The following is a 13176-nucleotide window of genomic DNA, read 5'->3' as shown; positions in this document are numbered from 1 at the left end:
CCTCTCGCTCACAGGAGATGGTGGATAACCTCCAGCCATGAAGACACAGGGACTGCACTGCCTGGTGGTACCGCTCCACGTGGTGTTGACACAGCAGGTTGGGCCGAGGGGGGGGGGGGGATCTCTCTCGGCGCCTCGGAGAGGAGAGCTAGCAGGTCGGGATACCAATGGGTGCCACCCCAATTATTCTGAGATTCGGAGTGATCATCACTTGGCTGATCACTTGGCAAATCAGACAGAATGGAGGAAAGGCGTAAACGTCGAGGTTGTCCCAAGGGTCCTGGAACGTGTCCTCCACAGCAGCACATGGGTCCGGCACGACAGAGGAGAAGACCTGGAGTTTTCTGTTGAGCCAGGGTGGCGACCAGGTTTATGACTAGGAGCTTAGGTGGCAATGACCTCTCAGACGGTGCGTAGAAATGCTTCTGGCGAGGCAGAGGAGGGGGGAGTAGCTTGTCCGAGCGGTTCAACTGGAGAGACTTGTCCTACCCAGACACAAAACCATTCACCTGATTGAGTAACCCCCTGGCAAGCGTGGACCATGGCAGCCTCACCGAAGCCTTGGGTTCCTTCTTGGGTCCCCAGTAGGATTCGAGGCGCGATGGACGATCCACAGACGAGGCCGTGGTCCCTTCCCCAAGGTCGTTGTGCTGACGAATCAGCGCAATTACCTCAGCAAACGTCCTCTGTATCTCGGGGGTGTCCACATCCTGAGGAAGAAGACCCTCAAGTCCTTCCAGATTGTGGTCCTCCCGATCTACTCTCCCTGCAGGAGGGAGAATCTCGGCAGACCCCCGTGATTCTTCCTGCACCACGCGGGCGTAAGACCTGGCCAAACCGAGGACCGAGCCAGGCACGTATGCCCCCGAGGTAGAACTCTGGGGGGACAACTCAATAGAGTTCTTCCTGTCTGACTCGCGCCTCCTGGAAGGAGCCCAGGAGGTAGAGGGGACAGGCAAGGAGGATCGGGCACTTCCATTGGCCTTGCTGGCAGAACCAACGGGGCAGCAGGCCGGGGGTGGTCACCAACCCGCAGTGGTGACGGCAGCCCAGGTCGAGGAGAGCGCTTTTGCCTGGGCGAAGCGGTCTCCCGAGGAGAGAGGAGCGGCTGGCGCGAGTCGACCCACGCGCTCGCCTCCCCTGAGCCAGGCTGGCCACGCAGACGTGGCCGGGGACTGGGAGGAGTCGAGCACGCAGCTGGCTGGCGCGAACTTGCGCTGTCCTCTGGACATGTCCCAGTCTTCTTCGAGGCCGGAACCTCTCGGGAAGACTGAGCAGGGGACCTCTTCTCTGCTTCTCCAGATGTCCAGACCCGAGGGACCGGTGCACTTTCCCGGGTATCTGGCTTGGTACTAGAATAAGTACCAGCAGGAAGAGTCGGAGCACCTCCATGCCCGGACTCTTTCTCTCGTCTCTCGCCAGAGTCTGCAGGGAGAGAGGTTTCTCCCAAACCAGACTGGGGTACTCGGGTCTCCTTAGAAACCCGGGTACTCGGAGCGACTCGCGAGCGAGTGTCCAACACAAACCCACTGGCCTCAGAAGCAGGCTTCTTCGGCGCAGCGGGGTGAATGCAAACCATGGTCTGCATGCCCTTGGCTCCCTATACAAATGACCTGGGGGCCAACACAGGGGTTCCCTGATCCATGGATCAGGAAGAGCCAATGAGAGATCCCACTCCTTCCCTGTGGAAGGAGGCAGTCCCTTAGAGGTCTTGGTACAAGACTTCTTGGGGGGGGGGGGAGAGGCAGGCTTCTTCTTCCTTGGTTGGGGAGCCTCAGAAGGAGAAGAGGAAGAAGAGGCAGCAGACGACGACGACGACACCTTCCTCAATCTCTTCTTCAACTTCTTCGCCATCTTCCTCAGGATCGTAGTCAGGTCCCCAAACCATGGAGGAGCAGCAGAAGGCACAAGAGCGACCAGGGGGCCACGGAAACAAGTGCAACCCGGGTAGTGGAGATGGTGCTCGGGCCAGCAGCTAACGGGGCAGATACAGTAGCACGGGAGCCAGGACAGTCCAGGGTCGGAGGCACAGGTGGCGCATGAGGATCCAGGCTGGGCCAAGTGTCAGGGAAGTGAGGAGCCGGAACCGTGGTCAATAACGAGCGTGGGTCAGCAACAGGAGCAGACATAGTCATATAAGGCACCGACAACGTCACCATGTGCAACGGGCCAGGCAGGGACAACGAGGCCAGGAACCCAGGAGGCAGCGGCACGAGTGGAATGTGACGGGTGTGGACGAAACCTGGGTGTTGAGGTGCGAGGCCACCATCAAAGGCAGCTTGCCGAGAGACGACACGGTGACAGTCGTGGTGGTGGAAGCGGTGGCCGTGTGGGTCGTCACCGGAGAGCCAGACAAGTGCGACACCAGGCCCGCCAGTGATGGCACGCCAGGCAGACCCAGGTGCAGCCAGGCAGATGTCAGATCAGGTACCTGGCCAACAGAACACGCTCCCACCCCCAAACCTGAGGACAAAGTCGGGTCAAAAAGGAAAGCCTCTACTTGCTCCAGGGGAAGAAATTCGCCCCTGGAGTGAGGAGGCCCCAGAGAGGATGTCCTCAGCAACCGCTCCCCTGCGGCCTTCCACACCCAATGAAACGAATGAGGAAGGGGAGAGGGAATCCTCACCCGAGGGAGAGGCAGCCAGAAGGGGGAGCTTGCTGGGAGGGAGAAACAATCCCGACGGATCAGCCACCACAGGAGTCGTCGGGGGTGTATTACCCTCGGACGATTCCTTGGCAGGTTTCCTATGGTAGCATCTCCTCCCTTCAAACTTCCTCCACTGCTCGGGAGACCAGGAACAACACTCACTACAAGGCAAAGTGCACGAACACACACATCCCCTGCAAGTAGGGCAGAGAGCGTGTGGGTCCGTGTCAACGCTAGATCTAAAGGTATGGCATTCCTTGCCTCCTACCCCAGGACACACATGCTGGGGGTAGGAGGGCTTCAACGGCTTTAACAACATTCACACTTTAAACAAAAGGAAGTTCCCACTGGGAAAAGCTCAACAGTCGGGCAGAGAGCGAGAGAAACAACGTCCACAGTCTACAACGGCCGAAAACAAACTGGAATGTTTAGATCTGGGCAGGCAGTACTCCTGCCTCCCGGACGGTAGTTAACTGCCTAACCACCTTGTTCAAAAGTTCAACGGCCATTTCCAGCCTACGCTGAAAGTAATTCCTAATGTAAAGGACAGACGGTTTGTATATCGTGTCAGAACAATGTAATTTTTCCATATTTTAATGTGTGCTTCAAACATGTCTGACATTTGTTTAGATAGCAAATGCCTTAACCAAACGTAACCTAACCTAAGGAACTACGTCCTCACCCTAGCACATATGTTTCAAATTATGCCATGAATTTATCTTAATCTGAATGAGTTCTACCACTGAGGATAAGGTCCTAGCGTTTAACTTTTTTTTTTTTTTTCCCTAACCCAAAACAGTATTTCTAAGTATTAGCTCCGTGCCTGTTTTTACCTTGGAAACTGGTTTTTTCTACACTTTTAGGGCTGTTAATAATGGTGGTGAGTTTGTTTATAGTCAGCCGACTGTCATTTGCCCCCTAACTCTACTCAACAGTAAAGGGGAACTGTGGGAATTCGGGGTTTTGGGTGGGGGAGAACACAGGAATGGGGCAGACATGTTTACGTTGTGGAAGCGTCCCCTGGAGGAGGCAAACGCCAAGGAGCTATCCGTCGGTGGGAGAGAGTGGCTGAAAGGGAGGGAGAAAGTTCATGTGCCCCAACAGCGGGGGAAAGTGAGGAATGGCACAAGTGGGGGGTGAAGGTGGAATGTACAAATGCAGATCACACTGGGAACAAGGGTGGGTAGCAACGAAACAGTTGGGGCGGGACGCAACACTGCCTGGTAACAGGCATGGGTAAAAAGAACATGTGACCAACAAAAATAAAACACCACCTCCTTTACCAGCAGCCCTAAGTGTACAAAAAACCAGTTTCCAAGGTAACAACAGGCACGGAGATGTACTTAGAGCTTGGGTTTCATAAAATAATCTGAAAAAAAATACACAATCCGGCACACTAAGGAAAGAAGCCCCAATAAACTTACCTTAGGGACTCCCAGCCTGCACTTACTGGGGGCTAAAATTGGCCCCCTTTTTTTTTTAAAGGCTGTGATCTTGATGCAGCTGAATTAACAACTCGTAATTGCCTTAACAACATGTTAATTTCCCAGTAGTTGACGTAAGAGTTTACGCAGGAAACGGCCAAAGGTGGCGTGTTACAGGTTCAAAGGAATGTGCAGCAAGGAATCAGTTGGTGTACTGATTTGAAACAACTTATGAATTGTTCCAACACAAACAGGCAAGTGCAATAGTTGCAAAGACTTGTGAGGGTCGCATATGCATAGCCCCCACACCCCCTCCAACGATAGGAGAAACTTCTCAATTCCTCCTGAAACCCCTTTCGCCATGTTTGAATCGTTCCAATGCAAACAGGCAGGTGCAATAGTTGGAAAGGCTTTTGAGGGTCGCGTATGCATACCCCCCCCACCACCCTCTCCAACGATGGGAGAGAGAAACTTCTCAATTCCTCCTGAAACCCCTTTCACCGTGTTTAGTACTGGCACCTTGGGGTTCAAATGTATTTTGCCATAAATTGAAACTTTAGAAGGACCGGTAAACGAACATTATCTCCCCAGCCGGCCTTTTTCCTCAGTAAGCAGTCGGCCTGTGTGCCAAAAGCTCCCCTATAAGACTGCGCATGCATGGCAGCATTCGAAATAGCAGTAGTAGTGTAACAGCTACCTTTGTCATCTTGTTGCTTCTATGTTTGTTTAGGGGTTTTTTGTCTCTGTAGTGCCATAAACAGTAAAGTTTGGGTGTTTTCTCATTACCTGCGGTCTACCCCACCCATAACCCCGCTTTCCCTAGGGGTCCCCAAAATTGTAGGGTAGTAACACCCCACCCACAACCCCGCATTCCCAACGGGTCCCCTAGCTTGCTGGATGGAAGAAGCAAATCGCCTGTCCCAGTGGTATTCCCCACCCATAATCCCACTTTCCCATCGGGTCCCCTACCTTGTTGGATGAAGTTCTGAGGTTAATTACATGTTAATTACAAACGTGTGACAAAAACTGAATGTAAATCCATAATTAGCAACCAAAAAAACTGTAGCAAAAGTTAAGTTAGAAGGAAATTGCCACAGTGGAGCTGCTACTTAGAGCTACCCCCAAAACCCCCACTTTCCCACTGTGGGTCCCAAAAATGTAGGATATAGGCTAGGCTAAGCTTGGGGTCCGCTATCTCCTGAAGTACCGCTATCTCCTAAAGTACCAAGTTACTAATGCCAGAAACATTCAAAGCATTTACCAAAACATAGGAAAATGTGTTAGCTCCGCGCCTGTTTTTACCTTGGAAACTGGTTTTTTCTACACTTTTAGGGCTTCTGATACTGGCAGTGGACTTGTTTGTTGTGGGCAAAATGAAAAAAAAGTATACCCTAGTTTTACCATACCACTGAGCTGATCAACAGCTCTCCTAGGGCTGGCCCGAAGGATTAGACTTATTTTACATGGCTAAGAACCAACTGGGTACTTAGCAACGGGACCTACAGCATATTGTGGAATCCGAACCACATTATAGCGAAAAATGAATTTCTATCACCAGAAATAAATTCCTTTAACTCTTCATCAGCCTACCGGAGACTCGAACTCGGGCCTACCGAGTGCTAGGCCACAGCTCTACTGACTCGCCCAACGAAGAGCTCGCCAAAATGGAATATCCCTTTGCCATGTTTAGTACTGGGTAGGGGGGTGGGGTTACCCATACGTTAACAAGTTATTGCACTTACCAGACGGGATATGAACCGTTCGAAACAGACGTACCCGAGCTCGTCTTCTAAGATCGCGTATGGAAACCCCTTTTGGACGGACTTCTGGGGTTAATTACAGGTTAATTACATTCGTCCGACAAAAACTGAAGGTAAATCCATAATTAGCAACCAAAAAACTGCAGAAAAAGTCAAGTTAGACCGGCAGTCACCGTCGCGGAACTACTACTTAGTTCTTCCCTTTCGGACACACTAAATACATCGGACAACCATATTTTCAACTATATCGAATACAATCATTACTAAAAATTTTACTTTGGTGAGAAAGTTAAGTAGTACTAATGCTACACCTTTATTTGGCTGGACATAATCACGGTCTGGACAGTTGGTACCCCAAAAGTGCTGAGCCTACCTCAGTTCCAAATCATTTCCAAGCTAGTTTGGCGATCTAAGTAATTTAGGCTACCCATACCTGCACAGCAAAAACTCCATGCTGAAATATCACATCTGACATCCATTCCATAATCCCACTACTTACGGCCACATGTAGCTTTATCAACATTCGTCTTAAATGGAAGTTTTCACACACAACTAACGTAGTGTAGATGAATGAAGGGAAATGAACTGTGCAAAGTCTACACGTCAATGATCACGTAGCTCGAGCTATATTTTCAAGCGTTGCCAACTCACTTGACTACTTGTACGCCGGATCCGAGGTTGGTGTCTAGATTTACGCTAAATATCCCGAGACCTCCAGAAATTACGCTAGTTTATCTGCCTGCTCTCACTCCTGTTATATTTTCATTTCAAGGAAATTTTTATGAAAAAAAGACCCTTCCGCCAGCCATTTTTTAAATGATTCTACCTGCAACCACTCTTTCCTAAATTTCTGCTTATATTGTTTTCCCATTTCAAAACCTGGAAAACGTAAACACATTCATCATTTGTTAAGTAAAGGACGTAAAGTTTATAAATATGTATAGTTCTGAGAGAGAGAGAGAGAGAGAGAGAGAGAGAGAGAGAGAGAGAGAGAGAGAGAGAGAGAGAGAGAGAGAGAGAGAGATTGTTATATATAGGCCCTAGGTCTAAGCCATGCATGATGAAACCATAGACCAGTGGTAGTACTAAAGTAGTTTAAAGTAGAACCAGACACTGACTTTCAGCTGTTATAGGGCTGGCCCGAAGGATTAGGATAAAATACCACATAGGCTCCCGTTCTCATACTGCAACACATTCACACAATAACTACATTTACTCATGTTTCCACACTAAAAAGGTTTATTAAAATTCATAACAAGTTAAGTAATATTTAAAAAAAATTAAATTAAATTCGACAAATGCTATGTTTTCGTGCTTTTATCATTTACTTATTTTTATACTCAGCCTAGTCCTTTTATCGATTATCAGTGAACTTCAATTAATAGTCCTATAGTCACTCGGTTTTAGCAGTGGATTCCTACTGATGTTAAGATTAAAGCAGGAATTCGTTTAGCATTCAATTTCTTTTTAATGACAGAGATCACTAATAATCATTATTAACCTTTAGGAACCAATGACTGGCACTAACGAGCACTAGTGAAAGACTGCGGTTGATCAAATATAAATCCGTGTCAGTACCTATAAATGACAATTGCTTCTGCATGAATTCTTTGTCGCCGATGCAATATTCATGTATGGTCTCTGCCCAAACTGAAATCCATGGAGACAGTGGAGAATGAGACTTGTGGTAATTCATGTATCAACGCAGACAAGAATCTTGTTCTGTCAAAAAAATAAGAAGAAATGTCTCGTTCAATTCCTGTCTTAGCATGTCATTCGTACTTTTTCAAAGTTTCTATATTTAGACTCGGCAAGCGGGGAGGGATGAGCGAGGGGTGTTCATTCCAAGGACTTGTGCGGGATAGGTTAAGTATAGGACCTGAGCTATGATGGTGCAATCGAGGAGTAAAAAGAAAAAAGTATAGGATATATTTAAAATTATATTAGAGTTAGAAAGTATATTCATATGAATACGCTAGAAATTCGCTAAGAAATTATTGCTAGTTGTGAAGGCAATACTGTAGATCTAGCGTAAAATGCGCCAAATTGGCAACACTCTGTTAATAAAACAAAAGAGGGCCGTTAGAGCACATTCACTTATCATCTACACACACATACATACGCACACACATTATATACTGTATATATATATATATATATATATATATATATATATATATATATATATATATATATATATATATATATATATAATGTATAAATGATAAGTGTGTGTGTGATGTATGTATGCATGTATTATGTATATATACAAATATATATATATATATATATATATATATATATATATATATATATATATATATATATATATATATATATGTGTGTGTGTGTGTGTGTGTATATGTGTGTATACTGTATAAAGTATATATATATATATATATATATATATATATATATATATATATATATATATATACTGTATATATGTGTCTGTGTGTGTATGTGTGTGTGAGAGAGAGAGAGAGAGAGAGAGAGAGAGAGAGAGAGAGAGAGAGAGAGAGAGAGAGAGAGAGAGAGATATGAGGCAAGAATTTAGGTGATTTCCCTATTTAAACCTGTGAGCCTCTTTGTTTGGCACTTTTTCGCCGAAGAGTATATAGAAAGCGTGTAATCATGCTCTTCTAATATATTATGGCTCTGGTAAAGAGAATGTGTTTTGACGGAAATAGTCCTAAAAAATTAGTCAATCGTATATAACGGCTTCAAAATCCAATGAAAAATTATTGTAGCTAAGGTGTCTAGTCAATTCAACACTATGTTACCAACACAGTAGCCCACAAACACACACACCACACCATGAGAGAGAGAGAGAGAGAGAGAGAGAGAGAGAGAGAGAGAGAGAGAGAGAGAGAGAGAGAGAGAGAGAGTAATAATGCAGAAGAAAGAAAAGTGATCGAATTTTAAAACCTAGTATTATTGTAATTTAATGTTTGAAATGTTGTCGCTGACAACCTGTAGAGACCTTGTGGTGGACTTGGATTTTGAGCCCAACCCCACCTGCTCCACTAGTCAAAGAACAATAGTTTGGCAAAGAGAACAGTAGATGCTGTAAAAATAAAGATTCTCAAGAAAGTTATGCAAATGAACAATCAAAGATATTTTGGGTTTTTATTCATAAAGTATTCACCACTCAGTTACACTTTATGCAACCTTTCATTTACATATTTTATTTTAAAACGTTAATTTAAAGTGTCAACATCATGATAAAAACGAGTTTCATTAAAATGGGTTATGGCCTTAAAGGTCTGGCAGATTTTCCGTCAAGACGCAATCTCAGTTGCTCACCATTATGCACCATAGTATGCTTAACTGTAAGTTAAACGAATGTATCCAGCATACCGACAGTTTAAAACAGTTTCTCAGACTGGAAACAAGACCGTATTAGTTTACTTGTTGTCGTCAAGGAGAATAGAAGACCTATCTCCTGCCATTTCATCCTAACATAATGACCTTATAGGTCGTTTCATTTCTAAATAGGGAACGGTGGTTATTTGGTAAAAATTAAACTTGGCTGCATTTCTCGCATATTTATACACCACCCATTTCCATAAATCCCAAACGAAACAAACAGGTCTCTGACGACAAAATAGGCAGAATAAGCCATTTCTGTAGCTTTCATACTAACGGATGTATTGCACTGAATACTCTTCTAAAATTATATAGCACTCTTCAAGTCAGACTATGAGACCAAATCATTGTTTTCCGAATAATATTCAAGATCATCATCTAAGAGGGGATGGTAGTCTATTAATGGATTTGAAGTTCAGAAGCGTGAAAGCTGAGAAAGGGGAACACATTTAGTACAAAGGCATTTTCCTGGTGATTCCCCCAACTACATTTGCTCCCTAATGAGCCAACCTTACTCCCGTTTTGGAGAAAAAACAGGGTAATGGTAAAAGAAAATAGTGTGTTGAAGTATACCCTTAAGCCAGAGATCTCAACCAAAGTATAAGAGCAAGGTTAAATGGTCACCACATTACGTAATATGACCATGTCTGGCAATTGAGGTGCTTCGTGGGATCATGTCAAGATTAGCACACCCAACATCTCCATGTCAAGGACAGCGAACCCAGTGGTTCCCATGTAAAGAATGGCCAACCTTTTTCGGTCCGAACTCCAATTCCACATAAAGGCTAGTACTAAACACGGCGAAACAATGATTCATCTACATTGTTTCACCGTGTTTAGTACTCGTCCCTGGGGGGGTGGGGGCGTCAAATGTATTTCGCCTTGTTTAGTACTAGCCCATGGTGGATCAAATGTCTGGTACCGAAATGTTCATGTCTAGAACAGCGAACCCGATTATTCCCAAGTAAAGAATAACGAACCCAATAATCTTCTTGTAAAGAATAGCGAACCCTGCTGAGTGGGTTCGCTAATCTTGACATGATCCGATTCATGCACCATAGACAGAGGCATTTATATCGACACCAGTTATTTATAAGTCCAGCGGAATTTAAGGAATGTTGAACCCCCCTCAGTGTCCCGAATAATAAAATAACAATAAAATAAAAAAAAATAACAACAGAATTTTCGACGGTGAGCCTTTCCCGTACGGGGGTAGTGCCGTCAGTGCACATTATGTGGTGCACTGTAGGCATAGCTTAAGGTTCTTTACAGCGTGCCTTCTGCCCCAGCTGCAACCCCTTTTGTTTCTTTTACTGTGCCTCCGTTCATATTGTCTTTCTTCCATCTTACTTTCCACCCCCTCCTAACAATTGAATCATAGTGCAGCTACGAGGTTTACCTCGTGTTACACCTTTCAAACTTTTATTGTCAATTTCCGTTTCAGCGCTGAATGGCCTCATTGGTCCCAGTGCTTGGCCTTCGGCCTAAATTCTATATTCAGTTCAATTCAGCAGTGAGCCTTTTCCACTACATTAGTAAGAAACAAAACAAGCAGAGTGGTAAAAGTATTAGAACAAAGGGAGCTGATAATAAGGAAGTGCAGAATTGCATATAGGACAAAGGTGTGTGATATAATAAAAGTATGGTGGAATGTTGATATATCACTGGTGAGGCCTCTGAGCAGGTTTATAAAACAGTTCGCGGACTGAATAAGGCTTGAACTTCCTTAATTCCAACGTCACTCATAAACCATACTTAAGCTTCATCAGTACCACGTCAACATCCACCTTATATTTATTTAGGCAATTTGACTCTATCTTACATACACTTTTGCACTTCCTGAGTGATGGGGACCTCACTTTCTAACACTTGTGTCATTTCATTAGTCTAGAAACTATGGGAACTCTCTTCTGTCTCCTCTCCAAATTTTGGAACTGTACACCGTTCTGACCAAGCTATCTCAAACCATCTCAAACACTGCCATCCACTTTTATCTTTTAACCACATCTTCGTTGCTGTTTATATTGATTATGATGATGATAGTCAAGTGACCTGAAATTTTTCATACAAATAAGGCATCTTGATCACATTAACTGACGGTTCCGAAAGACTCATCGGTCCAGTAAACGTCCTCTACAGCGAACTGATATATGTAGATAAAATCTAGTGCTTGAAAGGCCTAACAAATCCATTTTGTTTATATATATCTGGTCACTTTTGTGAGACAACTGCGTCGGCTGAGAGAGAGAGAGAGAGAGAGAGAGAGAGAGAGAGAGAGAGAGAGAGAGAGAGAGAGAGAGAGAGAGAGACTGATAATCGTGTGCAGATTAAGCTAAAAAAAATGAAAAAAAGAAAAACCTATGTAATATGTGTGAGTGTAGCCAAGGCCTGTGTATAAACATAGCTTGCGTCCAGCATGACAAGTAAAAGTCGGAAAATAACTCGAACATTTTTTTTTCAGACTGTTCCATTGCTTGGTCACAGATTGTTATTTGAGGCTTATGTTATTTTCTGCTTTTCGGCAAAAATGAATTTGATCTTATTTCTTTTTAGATGAGTTCGATGGCCACTTTATACCCTGCCCAAAGTCTTGTTACACACTGGTGGCATCCATGCTAGGTCTAATAAGGCAATGGAAACATCTGGGACTACACAGACTAGTGTACTTTTTATAATAGCTGTTGAATCAGTTTTGGCAACTGTGCACTCAAATCAAATATTACTCATCGAATTTCCCTAAGAAAACAAGGAAAACGTTAAAGAGAAATCTGCCTAAGTTTTGACAAAAAATAATAATAATAATAATAATAATAATAATAATAATAATAATAATAATAATAATAATAATAATACAGGCGATCTTCTGAACCAGGTGCACTAAAACTCAGCTCAAGTAATACTGATGTCCGTGTGTGGTGTGTGTGTGTGTGTGTGTGTGTGTGTGTGTGTGTGTTTGGTCTCGTCCAGGAGATATTGCAGTGACATAAGTAGCGCTTTGGAGCTCTTGAATCCTCATCATGGTTCTTTTGTGATGTCATTTCCGAAGCTTTTTCCTCAAGAGTTAGAAGTTATTCAACTTCAACGTCCAAAGAAAAATACTAATGATATGAACACTGATAATGTAATTCAAGCACGGTTCTACGTGTCACTTGACGTTTCTCTTAAAATGAGCAACTTTTATTATTATTATTATTATTATTATTATTAAGGGAGAATCAACAAAGGTAAGAGAGGAGAGAAATAAATACACTGGTAACATCTAAAAATAAATGATAGTAAATAAATAAACTGCAGCTGGAAATAAGAGGTCTAGATAAATTATGGGACTGAAGCCTGCCATTTGAAGACAAGGCAGCTGACGGCCTCTCAGACCTACTAGCCCCAGCGTCCATACACACAGCCATCCGCCAGTAGGACGCTGTCATTCACATTTGCATTTGCAGTAAAGTGAACAAATGATCAAAGCACAGACTCAGATTTTTCATAGAAAAGTAAGACTGTTTTTTTTTTTTTGTTATTGGCAACAGAATTCTTTAATAGCTCTGGGGAAGATAACGGCAGGTGAACGTTGAAAAGTAAAAAAAAGAAAATGTTACTTCGACAACAACTTCAGACGGAAGGGAATTGCCTTTATTGAGAAAACCAAAAATCATCCACTTGATAGATGAATCTAATTTGTAAACGTACCCTTTCATTAAGTAAAGACAACGTCATTACCCTTCCGTGTTATAGACACTGGTCTCTTGTTTTTCATAAAATGCCTAATTTGGCAGTAAATTTTGTGAGAAATGTTTGCATCATTCTTGCCGTGAGTTTTTGTGGAGGCATTCTCAAGACACTCCACAGTCACCTAGGTTGGATGAGCTGCAAAGGTTGTTACTTTGGCAAAAGACTCTTTTGTAGGCAGTTCACCATTGTTTTCTGCCACACAAGAAAGTATATAAAAACCATTATAGCAAAAAGATTAACGTCAATT

The 13176-nt window shown here is 43.8% G+C and overlaps 1 long non-coding RNA gene across 1 annotated transcript in view; it reads right to left on the bottom strand.

The window, feature by feature from the left end:
- Positions 1 to 6499, bottom strand: part of LOC136856187 (uncharacterized) — a 52185-nt gene extending 45686 nt beyond the window's left edge. Inside the window, exon 1 of the long non-coding RNA XR_010858268.1 lies at positions 6331 to 6499. This is a non-coding gene — a long non-coding RNA (uncharacterized lncRNA). The remainder of the gene's footprint in view (positions 1 to 6330) is intronic.
- Between the last annotated feature and the right edge of the window lie 6677 nt (positions 6500 to 13176).

This window comes from Macrobrachium rosenbergii, chromosome 3 (assembly GCF_040412425.1).
Source record: "Macrobrachium rosenbergii isolate ZJJX-2024 chromosome 3, ASM4041242v1, whole genome shotgun sequence".
NCBI classification, from domain to species: Eukaryota; Metazoa; Arthropoda; class Malacostraca; order Decapoda; family Palaemonidae; genus Macrobrachium; species Macrobrachium rosenbergii.
The sequence above is the reverse complement of the archived record's forward strand: the minus strand, read 5'-3'. Positions and strand labels throughout refer to the sequence as shown.